Source organism: Coturnix japonica, chromosome 2 (assembly GCF_054131305.1).
Source record: "Coturnix japonica strain WE chromosome 2, WE-NBRP24, whole genome shotgun sequence".
Classification (NCBI taxonomy): Eukaryota; Metazoa; Chordata; class Aves; order Galliformes; family Phasianidae; genus Coturnix; species Coturnix japonica.
In genome coordinates this window covers 1819440-1835562 of record NC_140664.1, presented here as the reverse complement: position 1 = coordinate 1835562, position 16123 = coordinate 1819440, and the positions used below count along the sequence as shown (strand labels likewise).

The window sequence follows — 16123 nt, the reverse complement described above, 5'->3', positions numbered from 1 at the left end:
AAGTTGCACAGCTGAATTTGTTCCAAGAGATATAACACACCTTAAAGGGATATATTTCTATGGAAGCTTTTTTCCGTACTCTACAATCTTAGGGTCATTCAAGATGTTTTTGCATTGTTTTTTTTTAAAAGAAAAGACTTTCCCCAGTCATCTGCCAGCACATTTAAGATGGAGGAATTCCATCTTAAACTCAGATCAGAAACTCATCAACTCAGAAAGAACCAAGATACTAAAAATACTACCATCAAAACGCGTGAGGGTCAGAAAATAAATGCTTAGCTGCCTTCTCAGTATAATGTGGATAGCAAAGTCTATTCTTAAGTATACAGCAAGGCCAATGAGTTTGGAAAAGAGACAGATGGGAGAATACGTAGGAAAGTATGTTCCCGAGTACTTCCACAAATAGGCTACCAAAAGTTGAGATGCTGCCTCACAAGAGATGCAGAAGTCATAGGAGATCAGAAAGAGATAAAGTACTGCCTACTCCATGGCACCACCTCCAGTTGCTTTTCCTTTAGTTTCCATTATTTGGGAATGAAATGGCCACCCAAGCTCATGGAGTGACAGATAACCAGTTTATCAGCCTTCCCCACCATCAACATGGTGATGATCACCAGAAAGAATTATAGTGGTTGTTCTTCATCAATGGATCATTCTTACTTTCCCACTTATGAGTCCCATTCTTTGGTTACTCCTGTAACACAAATCTCTTATTGGCCAGCTACAGCCTAATTGGGAAACTGGGAAATTTAATTGTGTCAGGAGACGAAAGACCCATCTGCAGGAAATCAGGTATCTTCTGCTCTTCAGAAGATGGAGCACTGAGAGCAGATGAAAATCTTCCTTTTGAGGCTCATGATACAGATGCTGTTGATGGGTTAATGGTTGGAATACATTATTTCAGTGGTCTTTCCAACCTTCATAGTTCTATGAAATATGTAATTCAATTGAACTAGTTAACTGACTATGCAACTGTAATTCAAAATTAAACCTAAATGATCTGCAGCAAAAACTTGCCTTTTTATTTTCAATATTTCTGACATCCAATGCACAGCCTTATTCACAGCCAAGCCAGAGTAAAATTAGTTACTGCCAACACAGCTGGATCCCAACAGCCCTTCTACTAAAGGTCAGTGTAAAAATTAAGGGAGTGACAGAGATTACTAAGAGAAATACAGCAACACAGCTGCACGTTTTCCAACCAAAAGTCATCTCTTAGAGATGGAAATAGCCCAGGTGCAGAAGAATGCAACAGTGCGTACGCATGACTGTTTGCATTAGTTCAGCATCTAACCAAATCATAGCTACTCACAGAATCACCACGGTTGGATAAGATCTCCAAGACCACCTAGTCCAACCATTCACATACCACCATTTCCCCACTAAAACATGTCCCTCTGTACAACAACTAAATGCTACTTGAACACCTCCAGAGACTGTGACTCAACCACCGCCCTGGGCAGCTCATTCTAGCACATTCTCTAGGCAATCATTAAAGATTGAACAAGATAGCCTTCAATACCAACCGCTGGGTAACATCGCTTGTAACCAGTCGCCAGCTGGATTTAACTCAATTCACCACCATAATTACTGCATGTACAATTATTGCGTTATTGCAGTGAACCTAAATTGGCATTTCCAGTTGTCAGATGAATAAATCAGCTGACATAAGCACATTTGCCTACAGTTCCTGAAAAGGTAGGTAACAGAGTGCAGAGAGGCCCATCCAAGGCTTAGGTAAAGAGGTTCCTCACCAGAAGGTGATGCACACTGAACATGCACCCCACAGCACTGGCATAGCCCCAAGCTGCTGCAGTTCACAAGCAATTGGATAACACTCTCAGATACAGGGTTTGTATTTTGGTTAGTCCTGTGTGGAGCCAGGAATCGGTCTCAGTGATCCTTACAGGTCACCTCTAACTCAGTATATGCTATGACTCCAAGATCCCTGCTCTCATCTCTTACAACACTCCCTCTGCCACAATGACTCTACTCTATATCAACATACATCCATGCATGCTTTGCCACTGCAGCTTCAATTTCCATCCACTTCTCAAATCCCTCACCAAAGTATCCTCCCAGGTACCAGACAAGCAGAAAGCAGCAGATGAATAATCTAAACCTATACACTTACTGACTGGTTGACTGGATGCACTAACCGTTCAACTGAATGATCCCACAAAAAAATAGGTAATTGCTGAATTTCCTCTGTTTTCCTTGTGGACATTGAGATATTAAGCTCTTACGTGCTTCGTGAACAAGTTCACTGATGGTTGGGTGGAGGAGAAAAGCCCAGATCAGTGATCTGTACTCTTCTCTCTGATGTGATTAACTCAGCCAACCTACTAAAGTGGAAAAAGCATAAAGACACCAACAGGAGAAAGCCTTAAAGGAAGTGAGAGACTTCAGACTACCAAAAGATAAATTCTACTTCTGAAAACAACCTAACAGTGTTCATTTGTTCTCACTTTCATACCCTGGACCCACACGCTGTGTTTGTATTTAATTTTCTGGTTCACCAAGTAGAAAAATAACCCATTCCTAAGGCTTCTCTCCTTTTATTCATGCACCTGGTCAGAACCAAGCTGAACATGCTGATATGTCATTAAAGGTTTCAGGTATTCCTAGTTCTGGTTTGCACTCACAGTATACCAAAGCATCAATAATGGACATTGTACTCCCCACACCACTGACAATGGCACTGCCCAGAAGAATTTACCTGTGGTTCCATACGCCAACCAAGATCCCATCATACCAACCAAGGTCATGCCACATTCTGATGGCTCACGCTCTCCCTTCAGCTACAGATGCAGGCAAGATTAATCAAACCCACAGAGTTAAAAAAAAATCTTAGGATCATGGAATTATTTCATTTGGAAAGCAGCCCTTAATAAAGGCCATTGAGTCCAACTCCCCTGCAATAAACAGAGACACCTACAGGAACATCAGGGAGCTCAGAGCTCCATCCAGTCTGACCTTGAATGTCTTCACAGATGGGGTATCCACCACTTCTCTAGGCAACCTATGCTAACGCCTCACCACCCTTAGCATAAAAAATTTCTTCCAGTCATATCCAATCTAAATCTCCCCTCTTTTAGTATGACACCATTTCCCTCTGTCTCATCACAACAAGCCCCACTAAAAAGCCTGTCCCTATTTTTATCATAGCCCCTCTTCAAGTACTAAAACCCTTCTTCATCTCATCTAGCCAAACACCAAGTCTCCTTTTTATTTTTTATTGGTAGAGCTTCATTTTGAATTAATCAGACTATGGAACTGGCTGATCACGCAGACACATGGACGCCAATATTGGCAATAACAGAGGGTTAAGGCAATGGAAGCATTAAAAATAAAAAAAATAAAAAAAACCTACAAAAACTACCCAAAAAAAATTAAATAAATAAAAAAGAAGTCTTGACTTATATTGACTTAAAGTGATGTGAAACGGCTCCTTCAGGCTGCATTCCACGATGCATTAGCCTTGACAAGGGAGGTAAGTTAGGACCTTCCCACACTGCTCCTTCCCTGCCCCACACCACGCTTGGCTCTCCTATCTCTCTCTCTAATACAGCAGCCAGCAGCTCATGCTGTAAATCAGATCAATGAAACATTCAGTTAAAAATAACAGCCAAAACCTCCTCCATTGCAGGAGCGCCTTTAGTATAATAAATGATGAAAGCATGTTGCTAAAAAAAGCAAGCTGAGCCGAGAGAGATTTCTGAAGAGAAGGTGGCAAGAGCAGCACCAAGCCCAGCCAGCAGAAAAGGGACAGACACAGAATCAAAATGAAATCAAACCTCTGGCTGAGGCCCCACACATCCATAGGAGGGAGGAACTGATCCATACTGACCTGCAGCTCAGCAGCGTGTCCCTGATACACAGTAAAACCTTTGGTGTTTCCCACAACTAAACACCAAATGAAATGAGTAATAACCCCACATTAACTGTTCGTTTTCAGTAACCTTGATAGTTCAATGTCATGCTCCCACCATGATAGTGCTGTGGGTCAGAATCATTGAATCATTAAGGTTGGGAAAGTTCTCTAAGATCATCTAATCCAACTATCGACCCACCACCATCACAGCTTCTACCTTGCAGTATCTTCTATCCTACAGCTCATACTCAATGACTACCAGCTAGACCTTCAATAGCAGGACATATATTTGTACAGTTCTCCTAATTCTATGTGCAAGTACGAGCTTTCCAATCTGATATTAGTGTTCAGTCTCATCTCCATCATTCCCACAGCATGCTGCTAATACATCTCCATCAGGTTTCTTGCTTCAGCTCACCATGAGGGGTACGGCTCATTATTTTGGGGACAGCTTCCAGTCTTTCAGCTGACTCTTACAAACCATTGCTGTGCCAAGTCCAGACACTGCCAGAATCTGTAGGTACTAAAAGAAAAAAAACATGCACATAATCCACCTCTTGTCTAAAAATGGTCATAAATAGGTAGGTGGATGACAGGAGTAGATGATCATAGAGGTCTTTTCCAACCTTAATGATCCTATGATTCTAACAGCAAACAAGATGTGATATACACCATGTTTTAGTTGACGTGTGACTATGCCAGAGCCAAAGAAAGGTGATTCCAGTCCATAACATACCTGATTCTCCAAGAAGATGCAAAAAAGAACCTCAGACCCCAAACCTAGAAGGTAGAAAATGTAACACAGCATCAAATTGCTCCATTTGCTTCATATCAAACGTACAGGAGGGAGGTGCTGATGCTGAAGTGATTCTCAGCAATTCAGGCAATCTGTATTGAACTGCCAGGTTTGCACAAACTCTAATGTAGTATTGTGTATCTGGGAAGGACAGAGACAAGGCACGCTCAGCACCTGCCTCCTCCAAAGCATCCTACTGCTGGAAAATGAAGAGAAAAGAATCTGGGTTTAATGGGGTGTTATTCAGTATAGCACAGCAAGAAACGGATTTGCATCATTTAGTTTTTAACCCTCCAGTAGATTAAATTTAAAAACAAAACAAAACCAAAAAAATCACAAACCTAACAAGATACAACAGCAATTATGAAGAGGGTGGTAAGAAACTGGCACTACATTTATCACGGGAACAGTTGGGGAGTTCCCCTGAACCAGCTCATACCATTGATGAAGGCGTTTCTTTGCACCAGCCTGCTGCAGTACGCAGATAAACCACAGCTGCACTGCGTGCTTAAACTGTGCTTAGATACATAAATCTTAACAAAGTGGCTCTTTATTTTGAGGCAAAACCAGAAAGAATTGTAAGTTGCATTAAAGATCTGCTTTTCCACCCTCTTTCTCAGTCATCCGAAAGATCAATTGAAGCGATTTGGCATAAAAACAGGCAAAGACGAGCGCTCTCCTAAATAAATAAATAAATAGCTTTTAATGTGATTTCCATAGGAGATGAGCAGAGCTGTTTAAAGATTCACAAAGCAAAAAAAAAAAGAAATGAAGAAAAAGTTTAACCATCCATTTAAGAAGGAAATAAAATACTTTCCTGAAGCCTTCCATTGCTTGCAAAGTTTTGAGTGCTCAAATACAGATAGTAGTAACGTGCCACAACAAGCTGATTTGTTTCCTCTAGCACAAGGATACTGTGAGTCCCTCCTCTGCATACACACATTTGATATTTCCATTGCTCTTCTATTTGCAAAGATTGGAACAAGAAATGACAAGACCTGTGGTGATTTTAACACATTCCTTCCCTTCTGAAAAACTCTTGCTCTTCTGGATACCAGGAATCACACAGTCGTGCAACACTGTGAAACCATGGAACAACAGTCTAAGACCTTTGTATGTTGACCACCAATACGACTCACAGGAATAAACCTTGGCACTGCAAAGGTGTCTCTAAGTTTAACTGGTTCCCTATTTACCAAGCTTAATGGGAACTGGAGGGAAGGGTTGAAGGATCATCCCACCAAGCAATCTGAAGACCTACCCCGTGCTTGCTAACATTGGTCCATATGGTTCCTCGCAAGCCATGGTATCATTCCCATCAGAAACATTTCATAGGATCACAGAATTGTTCAAGATGGAAGGGATCCTTAAAGACCAGCTAATCTAACTCGCCCACAGTGAACAGGGACATCTACAGCTACAACAGGGTGCTCAGAACCCCATCCAGCTCGATGAACTTCTCCAGGAATGGAGTATTCATAACCTCAGTGGGCAGCTTGTTCCAGGGCCTCATCACCCTTGCTGCAAAAGACATTTTATTTATATCCAGTCTAAATCTCTCCTCATTTGAAACCATTTCAAATCCTATCACAAAAGACCCTGCTAAAGAGTCTATGCCCTTCTTATAGTCCCATTTTAGATGCTGAAAGGCCACTCTCAGGTCTCCCTGAAGCCTTCTCTTCTCCAGGCTGAAGAGCCCTAGGTCTCTCAGCCTGTCCTCAGAGGGGACAGTTCCATCCCTATAACCCTTTTTGTGGCCCTCCTCTGGACATGCTTCAAAAGGTCCATGTCCCTCCTGTACTAAGGGCTCTACTTTTGGAGAGAGCAACAAAGCATTATACCATCATGCCATGACCAACGCAGAGCATCTCTCCAAGACCAAGTCATTGGGGTTTTGGGGAAGTACCTCTCCTTACTCCCGGAGTGGAGTGCTTCAGCATTCTTTCACTTTACTTTGACAATGTCAAGTCATCAGGCTGACTTCCAGCAATGTGCTCAAAAAAGGAAATCCCAGCACTAAGCAAAGCTGTGATAAGAGTACAATAATCTTCATCACACCGGAGTGCAAGACAGCTGGTAGGAAAGAGAAACCACTGCTCTACTCAGTTGAAATCGGAGAAAAATATCTTGCAGTATTAAAAAAAAATAATAATAATAAAATAGAACCCAAATTCAAAAGCTACGAGGCGAGTAATTCATTTGGGCAACACACATTGCCAATATTCTGTGTGAATTGTTTAAGTTGAAGGTTCACAGTTTAATCAGAACCACTGGGAAAAAAACATAAACGGAAACGCTAAGGTCAGAAGTGCACAGTTTATCTTGAGTAAACGAAATAGGTTTCTCAGTTTTGATAGGAGAAAAAAAAAAAGAAAGCCATGCTGCAGTTTGTCCACTGTCCAGTAAGGGGAGTTGGTGCCTAGAGCTTCGAGTCAACCGCGCATATGCAGTTTTGGGTGGAGAAAATGCAAATAAACTATTCTGAGGCACTGACATTTAGACCATGCTGTTAGTTGCCAGAAGATGAGAGAAGCAGATAAGACATATTCAGAAAACCTACTAAGCCAAAGGGCTGGAAAAGGGAAAGGAAACAAGAGAAAATGCAGGAGAAGAAAATCATGATTTTTCTTGGGAATGGGTCTTTATCTCCCTGTGAGGCTTTATGGAGAGCATGTGAAGGTCATCCATTTGCAAGCAGAAAGGCAAAAGGCAAATGATAACCCAAGCTCCATCTTGATTTGATAAGAAGAGAGAATTCTCAATGCATTTCTGAATGTGATACTCTTATAGCAGCACAGAATCACAGAATGGACGAGGCTGGAAGGGATAGTTTGTGATCATCCAATTCCTCCAGCAGCCCCAAGGAGACAGAGGGGAGGGTAACACACCTTGGGGAAGGTGTGGAAGAGCAGCAAGAGGTAATCAAACTACTCCCTAAGTCCCACCGATAGAAACATAAAGAGAGAAAAATAATACAAAAAGCAGTGCTCAAACCCCTTTGCAAGGGGCGGGATTTAATAATATCATATGGAACCTAAAAGAAAATGTCAGCAGTAGGAATTCATTAAGCGCTGTATGGAGAAAAGCAGCAAAAATCAGTACAGCATCTACACCCATGCTGAGCTCACCAAGGGAAACCAGGCTGCCACTGGCTACAGCATTGCAGAAAGGAGCCCTCAAATGCTTATGTTCCTCTTTGCAGTTAATCTCATTAACCTTGTATTCACTCAGTTGTTAGTGATTACTCAAGACACTAATAGGCATACTTTTCCATACTGTTTACTCAACATTACAAAGCTGTATATGAAATGGGGCTGGAAGAAGCCAATTCTCCCCATGGTATGGAAAACAGAAGCAAAGAAAGAAAATCCTTGTTACAGAAATTTGTTGCAAAGATCATGATTTCCAGAGGAAGAATTAAATGCAAATTATCCAAGTGATTCAGGAAAAATAAAAAAACCTATAAAACCTTTCTTTATATTTCCCCTCATTTCTAAAATGTTTTATGGAGGAGGAACCAACACACACACACACCAAAAAACTCCCAAGATAAGATTGATGCCCTACTATTAAGCTAGAGTAGGTGAAATAACTGTTCTAGCCATGATACAAATTACCACAACGGTATTCCAGGTGGGAAAAACAGATGTAGTTTAAGGAAACTACTTCTGCTGCTAAAAACTCTAAAGGTTTTACAAATACAGCCTGTTACATCCTGAAAAATGAAACTCTCACTGCCCATCTGTTCCTAGCAGTGAGCATCTATTAGCACTCACTTTGGCCAGAAAGCCAACTCAAAGTCAGCGAATGCATGATGAGCACCATCCCAGTGCTTAATGAAGCAGCCAAGTCAGACAAGATCAGCCAAGAAGGGAGGGAAGAAGCTGGATGGAGGTTTTTATTCTCTCCAACATTAACCAATCAAATCAATGAATTTATTCCAGAAGCACAAGTTGCCATCCAGAAGTGAACACCTCCTGAGACCTCTACCGTAACCCATTCCAGAGTCTGGGTCAACAAAATACAGCATCACTGCCAAAGAGTTCAAGAGATATGGAGGAAAACAACCAAACCAAACCACCTGAAACTGCAAGGGCTGTCGGTGAAAGAAAACAACAGATAACTCACCCACGCTTCTATTCTCTTGTGATGTGGAGCCACAGGTTTGACACAAGGCAGCAGCAGCACAACAGACCAAAAGCTTGTTGTCTCAGTGGCTTCTCTGTGTAGGGAAAAGGAAGAAGTGAAAATGAGAAGGGAAAATACATACAGGCTTCTATCTACTTCATATCCTCCCAACCACTCTTTCAACCTCAGTTTCAGAGTGCCATGATGTCTAGTGAGAAACAGACAGAAACAATCTGCAACTTGTGATTCCACATAATCATAGAATCATTAAGACTGGAAAAGGCCTTTAAGAATATCTAGTCCAACCATTAACACATCATCACCACACCCACTAGTTCCCCAAATAAAGTTGTTTCCCTGCTTAGTGATCTCATATTCTATCTACAGCTGTTACATAGGATACATGGGCATTTTACCTATATTTTACATTCCGTAAAATAGGTGATAAGTGGCTGATTAGTTTGGAGTACCACTACGTAGGACTCAGCCTTCAGACCCATCAGAGCCTTCTAATCGCTCCTTGTTACAGGATGGTAGAGAAAGTCAAACCACACGGGATGTCACAAACAGCAGCAAAGGATGCTGAAGGAGATCCCTGACTTGAGATTCCTTACTCTTAGAAGAGCCGCACAATTACTGTTTCCTATTATTTGACAAACAATATCAAGACCCTTAAAAGTCACATCTATGTATATATAGTTTAAGTTAAAATAGAATATCTTGGGCCAGCTTTTGAAGACCGAGTAAATAAGTAAGACCTTTACAATTTATGATGGTTGCTCAGCAACACCTTGTCATGCTACATCACACAGTACCTCTTTCTTGTTATTTCCCTTGGCCAAAGGTCAAAAATCATCTTTCCAAGAGAACAAATAATGATACTCCTAAATCCAGCTATCTCAGGTATAACCCACACCTCCATCCAGGGAATCTTCCAAACAACAAGACATACTGCAATTTCTCAAGGATGCAAGTCTTCACCCTTTGTAATTACTGTATCATGACACAGGAGAGGCTGTGGATGCCCCATCCTTGGAGATGTTCAAAGCCAGGACAGATGGGGCCCTTGGACAACCTGATCTAGTGCCTGACTTAGTGGTTGGCAGCCCTGCTCACAGCAAGGAGTTGGAACTGAATGATCTTTGAGGTCCCTTCCAACCCAAGCTATTGTATGATTCTATGAAGCACAGGTAAACTGAGATGTCAGATTCCTTTGCATAAACCCATCTTCTCCTGTGACATATATGAGAAACCATTAATATGAGGTACTACCCTTTGCATAAACCCATCCTCCTGTGACATATATGAGAAACCATTAATATGAGGTACCATATTCCATCCTTCCAAGGTGAGATTCAAGCCCCTCCATGCAGAAAACTTGCCTTTTATCCTTAGTGGCCCAGTTTTACAGAACTATCTCTTGGAATTGCCTTGGGCAGAGAGCCAAGGAAGGATGAAAACTAAGATTGAAATTATCAGTATGTACTACATCATGTACATGGCTTCTCTGCTGAATAATCCATCCTCTCCTTACCTCATCTTCTCACAATCCCATCCTACATATCCCACATATCTGTCTCTCTGACTACTGTCATAGAATCATAGAATTTTTTGAGTTCGAAGGGCTCTTACAGGTCATATAGTCCAGCTCCCCTGCAGTGAACAGGAATACTTACATCAGGTTACTTAGAGCCTGGTCCAGCCTGACCTTGAATGTCTGCAAGGACAGGGCATCCATTGTCTCTCTGGGCAACCTGTTCCTGTGCCTTTTATTAGAAGTTTGCTCCTTGGAGGTCTCACATTCAGCTGGGCAGACAAACACAAGAAGGACACTGGCTTTGGTTGGCATCAGGAGGAACAACACTTATGTATAGAGGAATTAACTCTGCCTACCTGAGGCTTTTTTTGAGCCATCGTGTATATAACTCACATGATGACAGTACAGGAATATCACGGTAAAGAACTGGAATGTAAGGGGTGGGTTTTCCCTGTTTCTATGGTTATAAGCAATTTTAATGACCAACCTAAATAAAAAACCTGGAAAAGAGAGAAAGTAGGAAGGAGTGAGGTAGGCGTATAATTTTGATTGACAAGCCATAGCATAACTAGTTAAGACCTGTCAAATGTCTGCTTAAGATCACAAATCCTCAGCACATTGTATGGCAGACAGAATTAGCCTAAATGCACAGCATTACAAAAACGTCTCCTACCCAGCAAGATCACAGTTCATTATTTCAGTTTCCCCTCACTGAGCATCTGATACAACAAATACTAATGAAGTCAGAGAACAGACAAAAAATATATATATCATTTTTACCATTTGTGAGATTTTCAAGTGCTACCATGCTATGACAGCTTAACTTCTTTTCCTAGCCAAAAAAAAAAAATAAGAAAAAATAACATAGAATCACAGAATGGCTTAGGTTGAAAGGGACCTTGAAGATCATCTAAAGATGGAGGTAAATCCAGCTGGTGATTGCCCACTAGCGGTATTCCTAGAGGTCAGTACTGGGGCCTGTCCTGTTCAATATCTTCATGAATGACTGTGGAATGAAACTGGGCATAAGGCAGCATGTGAAAAGCTCTGGAAGATAAAACCAGCTCATGTTTAACGACACTAGGATGCAACAAAGGACTTACGCAAAGAAGACACAAGACACCCATGAGCAAAGCTAGAAATGTATCTTGTCCTTTACTTGCCCAACACTGTTGAGATACAAGCAGGACATGGTGATCTTCAGTTACATATTCATTAGAGTGCTTTAACGATCACTACTTTCTAAGTTTCCGTGTGTTTTCTTGTAATGTCTTAAAACAATCTGCTGTTTTATCAAATTCTGCTTCATTTTTAAAAAGGGGAAAAATAAGCAGATAGGATGGGGTTACGAAGAAGGGAAGTCGACTGCTCCTGAGATGCCTGCCAACAGGAACAGCGCTTAAACCATGAAGTTCTGGCAGAGAACACCCTCAAAATTTGATATTTAAAACTCTAATGGTGTTGGAATATATAATTAAAGTAAAAGGACACAAATAAACTATGAGATGATCAACAAAAACTAGTATCAAAGTCGAGAGAACGTTCCCATAAAGTCTCAGCCACCTGGTACATGACAGAAAAAAAAGAAATCTGATTATATATCCACCGAAGATCATCCTTATTTAGGACCTACAACATACAGACCTGTACCTGGGATCATAAAGTCCAACCATCAACTCATCACCGCTGTGCCCATGTTCTGCAGTACCACATCTACACACACCCAGGGATGATGACTCCACCGCTTCCCTGGGCATCCTGTTCCAATGCTCATTGCTCCAAGAAATATATAACAAATTGAACCCATAAATAATGCACAAGCTATTGTGTTCAGGAAGCATTTTGATAACACTCTCAGACATGGGGTTTGAATTTTGGGTGGTCATCTACAGAGCCAGGAGTTGGACTCCCTGTTTTTGTAGGTCCCTTCCAACTTGGGATATCCCATGTGTCTTCTACCTACTGATTCCAAGACATGGAATAGCTGCCCTTGACCTCCTTCGTCACCACTCTCTGTTCACACAATCACACAGTATTTGCATAACCTACCTCCAACACCACACAGCTGCTCAGCTATGAATATATTTATTACAAACTTATGCTCTGATGTGAATGTAGCTGAGCTTGGTTCGAATACAAAGAAGAAATGGCGCCTGACTCGTGCTGATGGACATGGGATGAGCTTGGACAGACATGAATTAAGAACCACAAAACCACCATTTTAAAACTCCTGCTTTGCAGACATTACAGTTTCCAGTGGTGTCACTATGAACACAGTAATCAGGAAGATATAACAAAAATATATATATCTTACCCACTATTCCTCACTGAGAGGTTTCACACAGTCAAGCTATCAGAGAGTAAAAGACAGAAGTCAAAGCAGCACTTAAGCAGTTGGTTTAAGCTAATTTACTATCAGATAATACCTACAAATTTCACAACCATCTCTGCAGACACTGGAGCCAGTTCTTCCCTGGAGAGCACCCAGGAATCACTTGCAAATGAAACACAACTGAATTTACTGCTTCTGCAACCTTGGAAATTCAAGTTACAGAGGTGACGTTACATTTTGTTTCACCAGCACTAATCTATTACCTCTTTAAAGGTGCACACGTTTCACCCTGTTGGCTTCCAACACTGAATTCCTGGCCTTACTAAGATTCAGAATAAATGAGAGGAGTATGCCCTCTGGGTGAAATCCCTAGCTGCAATCTGTATTCAAAACACACTTCTCCGGAGCTTTGCGTGCATTGCCAAACTCGCCTTGAGGTTTGCTCTTGAGATGGCAATTTGCATATCAACGTTTTGCTGCAAAGATTACCCAATGTCCCTGCTATTATTTTAATACTCAGCTGTAGGCGGACCCTCAAGGAGCTCACAGAAGCACACACTAAAAATACCCGCCTTCCTCACCAGCTCCACACATGACCACAGCTAACGCCGGCTCAGATGCAAAGCAAGAACAGTGGTATTCATCCACCTTTTGAGGATATGCTTGGAAGAACCAACGTGCTCAATAAAATGTGCTGAAAACCAGAAAACACCTCCAAAAGGAGGATGAATGCACCTTGTAGCTGGAGGAGGACGACTGCAGGTGGAGTTGGTTTTGCAACAACAGAGCCAGAAGATTCTTATCTGAGCACAGGACATACTTGGGAAAACAAATTGAGAGGTAATAAAGGAGAGCAGGCGAGGGAGGCATCACCAGGGATGTGAATTTAAGATGACTCTGAAAAGCGGAAAGGAAAGAAAGTCGTGCCCAGAATACGAGCAGTGCTGGTTGAATGTGAGCACCGCCTGATTCATGCCCCAAAAGGGAGCTCCTGGTCCCCGCTGGCAGCACTGCACTGATGAAAGCAGGCAAAAAAACAACAATTGAAGGCTTTTCTATGCCTCCTCCTGCTTGCCCAGCAAAGCCCAGGCTCAGAGGTAGTAATTATTTTTGGCAAGGCATAAACAGGTCCAGGCAATGAAACCAAACAACAGAGTTATTTACGTGATGCACGTCAAAGCCCTGCTACCAAATGAGCAAGTCCAAGGTCACCCCCCGTCTGCTTACAAGAACAACTTTGCAAACTGGTGTGAAGACAGCAAGCAAAATAACCATCATCAGACAGGCCAGGAAGGTAAGAAACGGAAGCACACACACAATAACACCAGAAAAGTTGGCCTCAATCAACTACATGGGCTCTGAGATTACATTCATTGAGCCTTTAAATGACAGTGAAGATCAACTGCTTTTGGACCACATGAGCAATTGAGAAAGAACAGCACCTGAGGTAAAAAGAGGTCAGAGGAATCCCACTTGCATGTAAAATAAGGTTAAAACACACCCACCACCTTATCCTGAAAGCTACCAACTATTTCCAAGGAGTCAATTACCATCTCAACCCATGAATCACCAGAGGTTTCAAGAAGAAACTCCCTTTCAAAAACCATGGCCTTATATTCATGTACACTCTTCTGCTAGCAAAGAAAAGCATCAAAATCCAAGCCCTCCCAGTCGCAGGGAAGTTGCATCCCAAGAAGTCAGACTCTCAAGTCAAAAATTAACCACCAAGTAAAAGGCAAAAGCTACTTATGTCTTACATGGGCAACAGGGATGGAAGAAGTCAAGAAGTGCAAGGAAACAGGAGTCAAGTGAGTCAAAGAGAGGCTGCCTTCTGCATCCCATCCTGGAGACATTCAAGGTCAGGCTGCATGGGGCTCTGAGTATCCTTATCTATCTGTAGGTGGCCATGTTCATGGCAGGGGAGTTGAACCAGATGATCTTTAAAGATCTCTTCCAAGTCAAAACAATTCTATGATTTACATTATGTGTTCAAAAGCCTCACAAAAATGATCCAGATGATGATCCAGATGATCCAGCCTTCTTTCCAAGACTAGAATTATACTATATTCTTATCATAAGAATGGGACCAACGCAACTAGACCATAAGAGAAGTGCATACCTGTAACCTGGGAGCCCACAGTTTTGAGATACCTCTACGCACTAAAGGGAACAAGCGTGTAGAAAACAGGACAAATACATATCTCAGAATAATATGCAAAGCAGAAAAGAAGGAAAAAAATACATAGAAGAGAATCTTTATAATTACACTGCCAGTATTTCCATAAGGTGAAAAAAAAAATGTTGAAGTCTTTTCCATTGCTCGGTGTTCGAGGCAAAAGAGAATAAATCCATCCACTCAAAGCTCTAGCGATGATAATCAGAGAGATATTACACTATCTATAAAGGGACTGTCAATCTGCTTTTTTGGATTCAATAGTGCATCTGTCACAGCATCCCATTTTACCGTAATCTCACAGCACTGTTTACACCACTCACCAAGATGCATTTGCAAAGGGACCAGTTTTGGCACTTCGCTAAGATAGAAAGCCATTAAATTTGTAGAAAAATGACCCGTATCTAAGAAACTTTCCTGCTCTGTGTGGTCAATGCTTAAAGGGTCTTTTCAAAGTGCACAGTTGATCTCTAAAGCAAATACATCCAAAAGCTTAGGACAGCATTTCCAGGACTCTGACACCCACACTTGGCCACCTACTTGCACATTCAGGCACTTGCAAGGAAGATGAAGAGCCTTAACACTGAGAAACTGAGTTGCTAACATGCTGTGGCTCAACATAACTTTAAGTTCTACAGTTGTTCCTAACTGATCATTAGTAAGAATGGCCTTAGTAAGAGAATATAGTTTTTCTCTGTTGCTAGATATCCAAATAGCTTTACAACCTGTACCTAAGAGGATGGTGAGCGTTAAGAAGCTGGGCACACATCCTGGGCTGATCCTGACAGCACCAACACACTGACAAGACCACACAGACCAATAGCATGGTGCTCCATTCACAAGCAAACAAAAACTCATACAGTATACTTACATATGGGAAATATATATAATTTATCACAGAATCATCGAGGTTGGAAAAGATCTCTAAGACCATCTAGTCCAACCTACCACCAATACTGCCCACTAATCCACGCACTTAAGTATTACATCTACCCTCTCCTTAAACCCCTCCAGGGACGGTGACTCCATCACCTCCTTGGGCAAAATGTTATATAAGAGTTTATATAGTATTATATATACTTATACATACATAGTTTCTCCTGTTCATTCTCTGAACATCTGCTCCTGGTCAGTGCCAGCAGCAGGATGTTTGATGGGACTGATGTTGGGGTCTCATCACCAGAAACAGGCAGGTAAGAGATCTTCTGGCAATATATCAAGCAGACAGAAGACATCAAAACATATGGGAAAGATAAATTGCGCATCCGGCTCTTTAGTGGTAC

The 16123-nt window shown here is 41.7% G+C and overlaps 1 protein-coding gene across 25 annotated transcripts in view; it reads right to left on the bottom strand.

The window, feature by feature from the left end:
* The window catches only part of TSNARE1 (t-SNARE domain containing 1), a 416856-nt gene that overhangs the window by 394901 nt on the left and 5832 nt on the right, over positions 1 to 16123 (bottom strand). For 14 of the 25 annotated variants that reach the window (XM_085536893.1, XM_085536887.1, XM_085536892.1 and 11 more), the window contains exon 2: positions 8799 to 8892. The exons of 3 other annotated variants lie outside the window; for them this stretch is intronic. The gene's annotated coding sequence lies outside the window, so the exon portion shown is untranslated. Of the gene's footprint in view, positions 1 to 4292; positions 4398 to 8798; positions 8893 to 10474; positions 10605 to 10691; positions 10839 to 16123 lie in introns of those variants that run through there. 8 more of the 25 variants (XM_085536897.1, XM_085536903.1, XM_085536890.1 and 5 more) reach the window with 4 other exon arrangements.